Genomic DNA, 13,459 nt, shown 5'->3' with positions numbered 1-13,459 from the left:
CAGGCGTGGGAGAAGTGAACGAAGCAAGACACGGCCGTGTGCAACCACATGCCCAAAGAACACAGGAGTGGGTCGAGTGTCAGACGCGCCCAAATTCAAAATTCGCGAAACACACGGGAAAAAATTAGGCCACATGGGCGTGTCCCACGGCTGTGTGCCCCAAAATCTATATAAACCCCTCACTATGCATCATCTCCCTCCCCAAGAATCTCTAACCCTAGCCGCTACAACTTCACACGCCCTACCCCCCACGCCCATGCGCTGCCTACAACATCGATTCTGATGCCCCAAGCTCTTTCCGTTTGCATTTTTTTTACTCTTTTCTCTCTATTTTTTCTTTAAATATGTTGCTTATTTCATGATTTCTTTGCTCTAGTGAATTATTTTGAATGAATATTCATAGTTAGAATATTAAAATACTCATGCTTATTTTATAAAAATTTTGTCATTTTAGTTACTACATTATGCTATACTCTTTCATTTTTCATTGCTTCCATGAAATTTATGCTTACCCACATGCTTTCATTCATATTCTCGTTGAATTATTCCCATAATCCTATAACTTGATATATTTAGTTATTTTAGTTTGTATCATCTAGTACGAAAATCTCATGAAATATTCATATTTAGTCTTGATTTTCCATACTATTCTTGGGGCATATTGGTTAAACTTTGATTTTTGTTCACTGCAGATATACTGTGTCATCCTCACGAGGAAAGAAAACCCTCTGTCCCAGCTTCAAATAAGAGAAAAGGAGCAGCGTCATCCTCGGGTCCTACCACGAAGATTAAGCACCCGTTCCTCCAGGTTCCCTTGGGACCCCAAGAGGAATTATATCATATATTATGGGCCCAACCCCTAGGTGTAGGCCACTGCATTGACTAGGCCGCACTAGAACAGATTCATTTGGCTGACGCGATGCGAGCCCTCCTAACGACTAACCCGTAAGGGCTCTTCTTTGAGATCATCGAGCTGACGTATCTCGAGTTCACATTGGAACTCTGCTCGACGTTCCATTTTTAGACCGTCATGACAAACTTCGATGATACTGGAATGGTCCATTTCTGCCTTGGTCGTCTAGTACGCCAGTTGAGCGTACCCGAGTTCAGGATTACATTAGGGCTATACACGGAGGAGTTCATGGACGATACTGAACTCAACACCCTCCACTTCCACATCTACTACTCCCCTTGAAAATGCTAGAGGGTCCTCATCCCTGCCTCGGCCACCTACGATCTTAGCCGTTCCAAGGCATTGACTCTCCCTCCATCCTTGAGGTATCTACACACCATCTTGGCTCACACTCTGATAGGGAGATGAGAGAGCACTGGCGTCGTCACCACTCATGATGCCTATTTCTTATGGAGCATGGCAAATGGGCACATCCTCAACCTTGCTTACTTCATCGCCCTCTCCATCCGCCATCAGACGGAGCGGCATGGGAGAGGGGTCATCTCTATCGGGCCCTATGTGACTCGACTGGCTCGACACTTCGGGCTCTTCAATGCAGTAGCATAATCATCCTCCCTCACTCTCATCGGCTAGATGTTCCCACAGGGCATCTCGAGCATGCCAAGTAGAGGATGATTGAGAAACGTGTGGCACCTACCCTCCTCAGTACTGCCTCGTCTAGTCCACCGAGGAGGAGGACCCAGAGGACATTACTGATGATGTCCCTCTACGTCATGAGGACCCACCGTCTTAGCCACTACCCATCCATCGTCCAGTTCATGCGGCGACTTCACATTCTGACATCTTTGAGCGCCTTACATGATTTGAGCAGCAATGTTTTCAGTGCTTTAATCACATTGATGCGACTCTACATCAGATTTGTCAGCACTTCCACATCTCATCGCCACCACCACCTCACAAACTATCCAGCGATGACGATGTTTAAAAACTTTTTATTTTTTATTTTTATTTTCACTTTTATCTTTATTTATCTTAATTAAGTACTTTTTATTTCATTTTCCTTTAATATTATTTTAATTTTAGTTTTTATAACTTTTATTGAATAATTTATATTTTGGCTATTTTATTACGAGTAATTATGCTTCATTATATTACCTAAAAAGTTCCTGATTCTATCACAATTATAAAGAGCCCCAACGCTCATCATCGCATAGGAACCAAAAACTCTACTGGGAAAGGTTCTCCACGACTGCCATATCCTACTCAACCACGACCATAGCCACCACCAAATATAATATTCTTTTGGCGCAGGACTTATGGACTAATGAACCTCTACCACCACCGGAGTATCCTCCTCCACTCTCATCATTGCCTTGTCCGATTATTCTCAATAACTCTAATTCAAGGAATCATTCAGGAAGTTTCACTTCTCTCCCTATCTTATGATTATATATCTATCTTTTTCAATATATCTATCTTTGTACATTGAGGGCAATGTACATCTTAAGTTTGGGGGGATCTTTTATATCATCATTAGAAATCCCTAAATTTTATCTTATTCTCACGTGAATCACTCATGTCACTATTAGAATGAATTTTAATTAATCTATGATTTTTATTGATATGTCTTGAATTAAAACATAGGCAATTATACATTGATTGTTTAAACTTTAAGACATTAGGGAATCAAGCATGATGAGTTGATTTTTGAAGAATTAAAAACTTTCAGGTTGTTTCTCTAAGTTTAGATATTATCTTGAGTTGAAATTCACAAGTTTAAACATCAAAAAGCCATAATTTTTGTGAGATCTTGAGCCTTTCGAGCATATTTTAATCCTTTCATGCTCACTTTCATTATGAGTGTGTCAGTTTTGATTTTTTATTCTAGAACTTGCTTGATTATGCATGTTAAGACCACACCATTTGATTTGATATGTCAAGATGATAAAGGCACTTAGGTTTAACCCACTCACTCCACAAAAGCCTACCTCCATAATTAACCCTTAGTGAACCCCTTTTGATCCTAACAAGCCATTGATTGATTTTCCCTCAATATTAACCCATAACTCATTATTGTTAAAAGCCCCGAATTTGATCCCTATTTTTGTTGAGATTTGATTTGAAAAAATTGCTTAGTTATGTTTTGTTCTTCTAAATATTTGACTTGTTCTTAAAAAAAAACAATAATTACATACATATTAGTAGTAATTCGTCATTTTTGAGCTTGAGTGTTAATTCCATATTCTGAGAAGAAGCTCACTTGTATTCAACTGATGACTAGTTATTTTTCTAGCTAGGTAATTTTTCAATTCAATCTCGATTCTAACACCTTCTTTCAGCTTGTGACCACAGCCCCTATCCAAAGCTACGTTACAACCCTCTAAAAGATCTTTTTGATTGATGTATCAGCTCAATATATAGTGGTGGAGATTTGATTTTCAAGCAAGTCTATGGCAATAACTTTTCATAGTGACTAATGAGTGCTTTAATTGATGTCCTTAAACACCTTGAGTGATTTGAGTGAATCATTAGTGAGGATGTTAAACTCTGTTATATTTTGATTTGGTGAATTCGATGCTCCTAATCCTTTAATTTCATGTTTTATACTTAGGAGAGCATAGGAGAGTAAAAAGAGCGAGAAACGGGCTAAAAAAAAAAAGAAAATGGACCTACATGGGAAATAAACACGGCCTGGACTTCCTCACACAAGCGTGTCACACGACCGTGTCCATTTGGCAGGATTGAAGCATAACTTACACGGGTAGACTACACACCCTGCCTATTCAACAGCCTTGACCACGGGCTGGAGTAATCGCACACGGGCGTGTCATACGGGCGGTCCCTGCTGAGCCCAAGTATAGTCCTATTCAAAAAAGGCCAATTTTTAGGGCTCTTGGGCATCCAAAAGCCTATTTAAAAAGCTGAGAAGGCACTTAAGAAAGGGACACAGAATAGGAAGCAAGGAATTACTCAAGGAAAGCCGATTGATCCATTTCAGAAGCCGGATTCATCTTTAAGACTGAAGATTTCCCTTCAAGTTCCTTCAAGAGTTTTGGGTTTTCTTATGTGTTGTTATCTTTATGCTTTTGAGATGTTTTCTTTCATAAGTATGAACTAAACCCCCCAAATACCTAAGGGGAATGAAACCTAAGACGGATTTTCTTATTATTATCTGAATTGTATGATAAATATTTGACTTGTTCTTAATTATGTGTTCTTAATTCTTGTTTTGATATTCCATGATATTGAATCAAGTTAAGCTCTTATTTAGAGGAGGAATAGACCCTGTCTAAGAGTAAATTTGTATTAAGCGAAGTTGATTGCAAGCCTAGAGATAGGGTGATAAGATTTTTTCAGATTAGGGTGAAACCTAATAAGGGAATCCATAGATCGAGTTTATGCAATTCTAGGGAGTTAATTAGAAAGAGATTTCAATTATTCAACATAGGATTAGACGTTATTAGTCTCGAGAGAGATAATAATATAACTTATGGATTTCTACAGATCAAGTCAAATGAATAAATAGTCAGATTCAGAGTCAAATAACAAGTGATGTCTAGGTGGATTTTTCCTTAGGTATAGTCTTAATCGATCGAATTTTCCCAAAAGTATTTTCCCAAATTTTCATTCTATGCATTTTAAGTTTAGTAATTAGTATAGATAATCAAACCTTTTAATTTGTAGGCTAGATAATAAAAAGGAAATAAATAGTAGTACTCGTGGTTCCTTTGGGTTCGACAATCCGGTCTTGCTGAACTATACTACTGTTCGATAGGTACACTTGCCTTAATCGTGATAATAAGTTAGTCTCAAGAACGATTCATTCATAAATCTTTAAAACCTGTCACGAATATCACACATCATCTACTTCCAAAATTATCATGGTTTTTACACATCAAAATTGGCGTATTCTTGGCTTTTTCTTTAGCAGCTAGATCTAGGTCCTCACCATCTCTTTTGGAAGACCATTTAGAAGTTGAAAACCCTTCTAAAAATAAGGGTGTTTGCATGGCGGATAGGACATGATATTTTGCCAACAAATGCAAAGATAGCTTCTATTCAGCAAAATGTGAACAAGGACTGCCATCGGTGCGGGGCTGGAACTAAAACTTTAATACATGCACTCAAGGATTGCCCTACGGCCTGTGGCATTCTCACATGTGGTGGCCTGGATGGTAGGCTTATTAACAGTAACTACAATTATTGTATTGACTGGATTGAGGAGTCCAAGTGATTGCTAGACAAGAAAGCCATTATTGACTTTATCACTATATTGTGGAATAGTTGGAATAACCAAAACAACTTCATCTTTTGTGGCAAGGAAGAAGATGCACGTATAGCTTGGGAAAGAGCCATTACCTTAAGAAAGGATTTTTGCATTTATAAACTTTTTTAAAAACTTATGCTGGCATTATCCCCTCCTCTAAAAAAGTAGGAGAAACCTTTAAGACGTACTTTAAAAATCAACTTCGATGCTGCTGTGTCAAACACAAAAATTAGTTTTGGGATAATCGAGCACGACTCTGAGGATTTTGTAATTGGTGGGGGTTTTGGTTTCAAAAACGAGGAAATGGTGAGTGGATGGGTTGAACTTTATGCTTTCAAATAGAGTTTCAAGTTAGATGGAATGTTGCAAGTTACCTGAGTCACCTTCAAAATAGATTGTGCTACTCTTGCTAATAGAATAAAAAAAACGTATGGATGACACCAATCTCATGGGTTACTGCATTAATGAGTGTTTTCGTAATATGGATAGGTCTTATAATTTGGCTTTTAAATGGGAAAATTATAATTGTAACGAAGTGGCTGACTTTTTGCGTAAATATGCCATTTCTAATGAGGGAATTTAGTTCTTGGGATGGATTTCCCTAAGGTGATTCATAAGGTTGTAATTGATGGAGTTATTAATTAATGGATGACCGTTATGGTCTTTTTATCAAAAAAAAATCTGGGAATTAGGAAGCCTGATATCAAGGCAGCCCAATTTGAATGAAAGCCTGTAATGTTTCAAATGTTTCAATCCATGCACCAGTTTAGTGGTATGCCCATAGAAGATCCACACCTTCACATTCAATTATTCATAGAGGTGAGTGATTCATTTAAAATAATCAGTGTGACTGAAGACACATTGAGGTTGAAGTTGTTTCCATACTCGTTGTGAGATCGAGCACAAGCATGGCTCAATTCATTGTCACCAAAGTCAATATTTACATGGCAAGAATTAGTTGAGTGGTTTTTAGTTAATTATTTTCCACCTAGCAAAGACGCTAAGTTATGAAATGAGATCACCAGTTTTCAACAATTGGATGATGAGTCTTTATATGTAGGGTGGGAGAGATTCAAAAAATTACTTTGTAAGTGTCCTGATCATGGGGTTCCACATTGCATCCAGTTGGAGATGTTTTATAATGGTCTTAATGCACACACAAGGTTGGTGGTAGGTGCTTCTATGAATGGTGATCTCTTCTGGAAGTCTTATAATGAGGCTTACAAAATCATCAAGAGGATATCTAGTAACAGGTACCAATGGTTGACAAGTTGAACAACTTCAGGAAGACGAGTAGTCAAAGTGCATGAAGTGGACACACTTACATCATTCTCAACTCAGGTATCTTCTATATCTTCAATGTTGAGCCAATTTACTACTAATGATTTTAATCTTGTTGGAGCTCAAACATCGAGTCAATTCAATGTACTTTCCTGTGTATATTGTAGGGATGGTCATCTTTCGAGAATTGTCCATCAAATCTAGGTTTAATTTATTATATAGGGAACCAACACCAAAATAGAAGTGGATAAGGACCACGGTCCAACTTTTACAATCTTTCATGGCGTAATCATTTGAACTTTTCTTGGAGTAACCAAGGAAATGGACCAAACAACTACATGTAGCATAGACCCAATAAATCTCAAACGTTTAACCAATAAGTTCCAAAACCACCTCAACCTAAATCATCCTATAGTTTAGAGAATTTATTTATGGTGTACATGGCAAAAAATGACACATTAATCCAAAGCCAAGCAGCAACACTGAAAAATTTGGAGAACCAAATGCATCAGTTAGCTACGGTGCTTTGTAACTGACCGCAAGGAACCTTTCCGAGTGATACAAAAAATCCAAGGAAATTGGGAAGGAACATTGCAAGGTAGTTTCCTTACGAAGTGGTAAGACTTTGGAGCCAATACAGTTGAGGTTAAAGCTATCGAGAAAGAGCAAAGTCAACTAACAATTGAAATTCCTACACCAGAAGAGCTAGAACTTACAAAGTCTGATGAGGTAAAATCTAAACTAGTGAATTCTAATAAGCTAACATCTTCTTTAGATGCAAATTTATCTCCTCAGAAAAGTTATCCAATCTAACCCAAAGTTTAAAATGATCAGGTAATGTTTAATGTTTTTAAAGCTATGAAATTTCTTGATCTAGCGAAAGAATGTTTAGTGATGGAAGAGTTAGAAACTTTAGTTTCTATGGAATGGGAGAATAATTTTGAAAAAGACCCATTGGAGAAAAATTTAGGGTCTGAGACACTAGAAGAGGAAGAAGAAAATGAAAATATGGCTTTGATGGAAGCCAATCTAAAGAACTATGTTCAACCAACACGATTTGAACCATTAGAGTTGGAAATTTGATAATTTAAACAACCAAAGTTGTCAATTGAAGAACCACCCAAACTTGAACTTAAGGTACTTCCTTCTCATTTGAAATATGTTTATTTAGTAACAGTTCTACTTTGCCTATGATTATTTCAGCAAAACTAACAAAACGCAAAAAGAAGCAGCTAATTATTCTTTTAAAGAAATTTAAAAAGGCAATCGGTTGGACCATAGCTGATATTCGAGGATTAAACCCTTCCTTTTGTATGCATAAGATTATTTTAGAGGAGGGTGAAAGAGCTAGAATTGATGGGCAAAGGAGACTCAACCCTATCATTAAAGAGGTAGCACGAAAAAAAGTGATCAAATGGTTAGATGCGGGAATTATCTACCAGATCTCAGATAAATCATAGGTAAGTCCAGTACAATGTGTATTGAAGAAAGGTGGAATCATGCTTGTTAATCTCGATCAGAACTATCACAGGTTGGAGAATCTATATAAACTACAGAAAATTGAACAAAACTACTTGGAAGGACCATTTCTCATTGCCTTTTATGGATTAGATGTTAGATTGACTGGCAGGTAATGAATTTTATTATTTCTTAGATTGATATTTGCGATATAACCAAATAGTTGTAGCCCCAAAAGATCAACAAAAAATTACTTTTATTTACCTATACGGTATGTTTACTTTTAAGCGAATGCCTTTCAATTTATGTAACACACCTGCCACATTTCAACGATGCATGATGGCAATATTTACTGATATGGTAAAAAATTTTGTTGAGGTTTTCATGGATGATTTTTTTGTTTTTGGTAATACTTACGATATTTTTTTGAGTAATTTGGATAAAGTACTGAGAAAATGTGATGAGACAAAGCTTGTCCTTAATTGGGAGAAATGCCTCTTTGTGGTTAAAGAGGGAATTGTACTAGAACACAAAATTTCTAGAAATGGGATTGAAGTCGACAAAGCGAAGGTAGATGTAACTGAAAGATTACCACTGTAACACCCCTCACCTATATTTAACGCCGTAATAAGTTTACGGAGCATTACTGGACTTATAACATAAATAAACATCCATTTCACATATATATTTCAATTTCATGTAATTACTATTTAACATCAACAACATTATCCCTAATACGAACCTACGAGGCCCAAAACATGCATTTGAAGTGGTTTAAGACTAAACTAAAAACTCAAGTAATTTCTGGGAAACTTATAACTTTTTTTTTACAAAATATAGGGGACACATGCCCGTGTCACAGGTGGTGTAGACATTCGAAATGGGATCCCATGGTCATGTCCTAGCCCGTGTCTGATCTCGTGTAACTCTCTAAATTGGGTCACACGGTAAACACACACGCCTGTGTGGATAACCAGTGTGCTGCCCTAAGAAATGGCCACACACCCCCGTGTGCCTGGCTGTTTGCTGGGCCTTGCCAATCCTATATGTTATACTGACTTATGCCACATGGCCAAGTCACATGCGTGTGCTAAAATGTGTGGAGTATACTGACTTGTTCTTTAATTCAACATTAGGGGACACACGGTCGTGTAACCTGACCATGTATCACACATGGTTGAGACACACATCCGTGTCTCTACCTGTGTGGACAAAAATAGACCATTTACCAAGCCATCTTGCCACCCAAGTTTGCACAAACTTAAGCCAACCCAATTGGTACAAAGGCATGGCATAAATAGGCATTCAACCAATCTCAACTAAGCATAATTCATACCATTTCAATACCAACCAATACAAAAGATATCAATACCACAACATGCCATTCAATTTCATACCAAATCCATAATCTCAAATCATCAATATGAGCATTTCCAATTTTGCATCATTTAGCCTAATCTCACAAATATATAACTTCTTAAATATCAACCATTTAGTATCCCTAATTACCAATTATCACCAAGCACCACATATCCATCATTCAACACGTAACCAAAGCTATATACACATATGTAAACACAACTAAATCAACCAAATTAAGCCAACTCTCATGGCTATATACAAAACCAAAACATTTAACATTTACAAGCCATTTCAAATGACTAAATTCATTAACAACACATATGCCATAATGACCGAAGTTCCTATACATGCCATATACTCAAAATACTTAAGTTCAAAAGTACCAAAGTGATAGTTGGATAGTGTGATGAGGTCTCTGACGATTCTCGAATCCGAGCTAGCTTCGATTTCACTAGAAAACATGAAAAATTAAACAGAATAAGCTATAAAGCTTAGTAAGTTCGTATAGCAATTAAATCAACTTACCATATATGCACAATTTAATCTAAGAAAGCATAACATAATATATTTCATATTGAATCACCAACCTACCACATTTTTCATTCACAAAGTTAGATAACTTTCATAAATTCCCCCATTTCAATACATGTTTAGTTCATGAACATACTTGTACCATCTGGTAAAAAAATTATACTCATCCATATCTTTGATACACCCATTGAACCATTCAGAATACTATCGAATACTTGGGAATCTCTCACCCTAAGTGCCACATGTATACATAGTCGAAGCTATCTCAGTCTCATATCACATATAATGCTCACTCTCGAGCAGTTAACGGGTCTGCTCACACAAGCTGACCGTCATGACGAAGCTACACAGTACTGTTCACACAAGCTGACGAGTATCCGCAACACATGCCGAATAACTTAGCCACCGGTAGGACGTACGGACTGGCACCCAAATCACATAACCCCTAATGACATGTCATTCGTATCCTAATCTATTCCGAAGGTTCAACTGAGATTTTACACTTCCTGAATCATCGGTGAATAGTTTTGCAAAGTCGTATTCACAATTTATGCAATATCAAAGCATTTAAAACACAAATATAATAATGTTTATTACATACGAACTTACCTCGAATGCAAAAACGGTGTAATAAGTCTATTAGTTCGAAACCTTGTTCTTTCCTCGCTCTAAATCTGTATTTCACCTTTCTCGATCTAAATAATATCAAATTTAACTTATTTAATTATCACTCTCTTCAATTTAGTCCAATATACACATTAAGGCAAATTTACACTTTTGCCGCTAACATTTCATCATATTTACAAATTAGTCCTCATTTCATAAAATCACAAATTCATGCAATTCAACCAAAACCCATGCTAGGTAAAGTTTAGTTAGGTCCCTAGCAGTCCATATTTTTCATTTATTTTACAATTTAACCACAAAATTACACATTTCACAATTTAATCCCTAATTGAACATTTTACTAAGAATCACTTTATAAATGTTGTTTATCTAACTACAAGCACGCATTTTCTACCATCAAACATCAAAACACACATACATTCATCAATGGAAAAACCCTAAGCCTTTAACGGTTTTACAAACTAGTCTCTGGGTTAGCTAGACTAAGCTGTAACGATCTTAAAAACATGGAAATCATTAAAAATGGGACAAAAAATGTACCTAATTGACGAAAATGAAGATAGCTGAATCCCTAGCCCTATTTTCTCAAGAAGATTTGGTTTGAAGACGATGAATGAATGGATAATTTCATTTGGTTTTATTTAATTAAACTTTATTTACTAAATACCAAAATTAACCTTTAAAAAATCACAAATTTCAAAATTACCAAGCCACTATTATCCATTAACATAATATTGGGATATTTACCACATAAGGACCTTCACTTTAAATATTTATAGCTATTAGACACCTTTAGTTATTAGAACATCACTTTTGCACTTTACGCGATTTAGTCCTTTTTATCAAATTGACCATTCAAACAATAAAATTTCTTAACGAAATTTTCACACAACCATACTATCATGCTGTAGATGTTAAAATAATAAAATAATTATTTTTACATCAGATTAGTGGTCCCAAAACTACTATTCTGATTTGACTAAAAATGGGTCGTTATAACTCTCCTCCTAAGGAATTTTCGTCCACGAAAATCTTACCAGAAAAGAGGTTAGGGTACTATTTTCTCATAGCTTCCTCGGTTTCCCATGTAGCTTCTTCAACTCCATGACGTTGCCACAAAACTTTCACCAAACCTATGCTTTTATTTCTCAATTCTTTAACTTCTTGAGTTAAAATTCTAATCGGTTCTTCGTTATACGTCATTTCTGGTTGAATTTCTATTTTAGTCGGAGAAATAATATGCGATGGATCTGATCGATACCATTGTAACATCGACACATGAAATACATTATGCATCTTTTCTAACTCTAAAAGTAACGTTGGTCGATATGCCACCAGCCCTATTCTTTCGATGATCTCATCTGGCTCGAAAAATCTCGGACTCAATTTAACTTTGCGACCAAATTGAAAGATTTTCTTCCACGAAGATACTTTCATAAATACTTTGTCACCGATCTAAAATTCAATATCCTTTTGTTTCAAATCTGTGTACGATTTCTGTCGATCAGAAGTTGCTTTCAAACTATCGTGAATTACTTTAACTTTCTCTTCGGTCTCTCTGATCAAGTCAACCCCGTGAATCTTTTTCTCACTAAGTTCAGTCCAATACAATGGAGTTCGGCATTTGCGACTATACAATGCTTCATACGGTGCCATCTTTATACTCGATTGAAAACTGTAGTTATATGCGAATTCAACCAATGGCAAATATTTCTCCCCGTTGCCTTCAAACTCTAAAATACAACAACGAAGCATATCTTCAAGAATTTGAATTACTCTTTCAGACAGATCATCAGTTTGTGGATGAAATATGGTACTAAAGTTCAACCTCGTACCGAGAGTTTCTTGCAATTTCTTCCAAAATCACGACGTAGACCTCGGATCTCTATATAAAATAATTGAAATTGGCACCCCGTGCAATTTAATGAACTCAAAAATGTACAATTCAGCCAATTTATCAAGCGAATAGTTTGTACGTATAGGAATGAAATGTGCTAATTTTGTTAGTCAATCAACGACAACCCAAATAGCATTTTTCTTTTTCAGAGACAGGTGCAATCCCGATACAAAATCCATCATAACTCTATCCCATTTCAAATCTGGTATCATCGCAGGCTGTAGTAATCCTGAAGGCACCTGATGTTTAGGTTTAACTTGTTAACAAACCAAACATCTCAAAAAAAACTCTGAAATGTCTCTTTTCATGCCTGACCACCAATACAACTATTTCAAATCATTGTACATTTTAGTACTTCCCGGATGTACGGATAAACAACCACTGTATGCTTTATGACAGCCCAAAATTGACCCTAGTCGGAATGTGGTTTTGGGACCACAAAACCGAGGCATAAAAATAATTTAATGCTCATTTTGATGCTTATGATATGTGTTAATTCGTGTGCGACATTTTTGATGTTTGATTTAGAGTTCTAAATGTGAATTTCACTAGAAAGGACCTAGTAGAAAACTTTGAAAGTATGATGGGGAAATGTGTGATGACTAATTAAAGCATGCATGCAAAACAATGGCCTTGCATGTCAAATATCCCTCTTTTTATAGGAGGTGGCCGGCCATGACATGGGAGTATGGGCTAAACATGTCATGAAACATGTTTTGTTGGTGCATCAGGGAGAAACAATAAACAAATAAGTATGGGTAATAAAGAAAGAAAAAAAAATGTGTGTGAGTGAACCCCCCCCTTTGCCGTGCATTGAGGAAGAGAAAAGAAAAAAAATTGTTCATCCATTTTTCATTCTCTCTTGACCGAAAATACTAGAGGGGAAGGGAGGAATTTTGCTTCATGCTTGGTTTGGAAGAGGATTAGGAAGAGGTTTGGCTATACTTGCATCAAGATTAAGGTATGTTTGAGGTTGTGCCATGAGATTCATGCATGTTTTTAGTGGATAGCTTGATGCTCTTGTTAGCCCATGGTTCAAACCTTTGTTATATCATGGGGATGGTATTTGGCCAAGGTGGATTTTGTGTTAATGCCATTGCATGTTAAATATGAAGCTTGCTAA

The 13,459-nt window shown here is 36.4% G+C and overlaps 1 non-coding gene across 1 annotated transcript; it reads right to left on the bottom strand.

Annotated features, from left to right (window-relative positions):
- Positions 1-6,182: 6,182 nt before the first annotated feature.
- LOC128296106 (small nucleolar RNA R71) lies at positions 6,183-6,289 on the bottom strand. Its single transcript, XR_008286654.1, has one exon. It is a non-coding gene; the product is annotated as a small nucleolar RNA R71 (small nucleolar RNA).
- Between the last annotated feature and the right edge of the window lie 7,170 nt (positions 6,290-13,459).

This window comes from Gossypium arboreum, chromosome 7 (assembly GCF_025698485.1).
Source record: "Gossypium arboreum isolate Shixiya-1 chromosome 7, ASM2569848v2, whole genome shotgun sequence".
NCBI lineage: Eukaryota > Viridiplantae > Streptophyta > Magnoliopsida > Malvales > Malvaceae > Gossypium > Gossypium arboreum.
The sequence above is the reverse complement of the archived record's forward strand: the minus strand, read 5'-3'. Positions and strand labels throughout refer to the sequence as shown.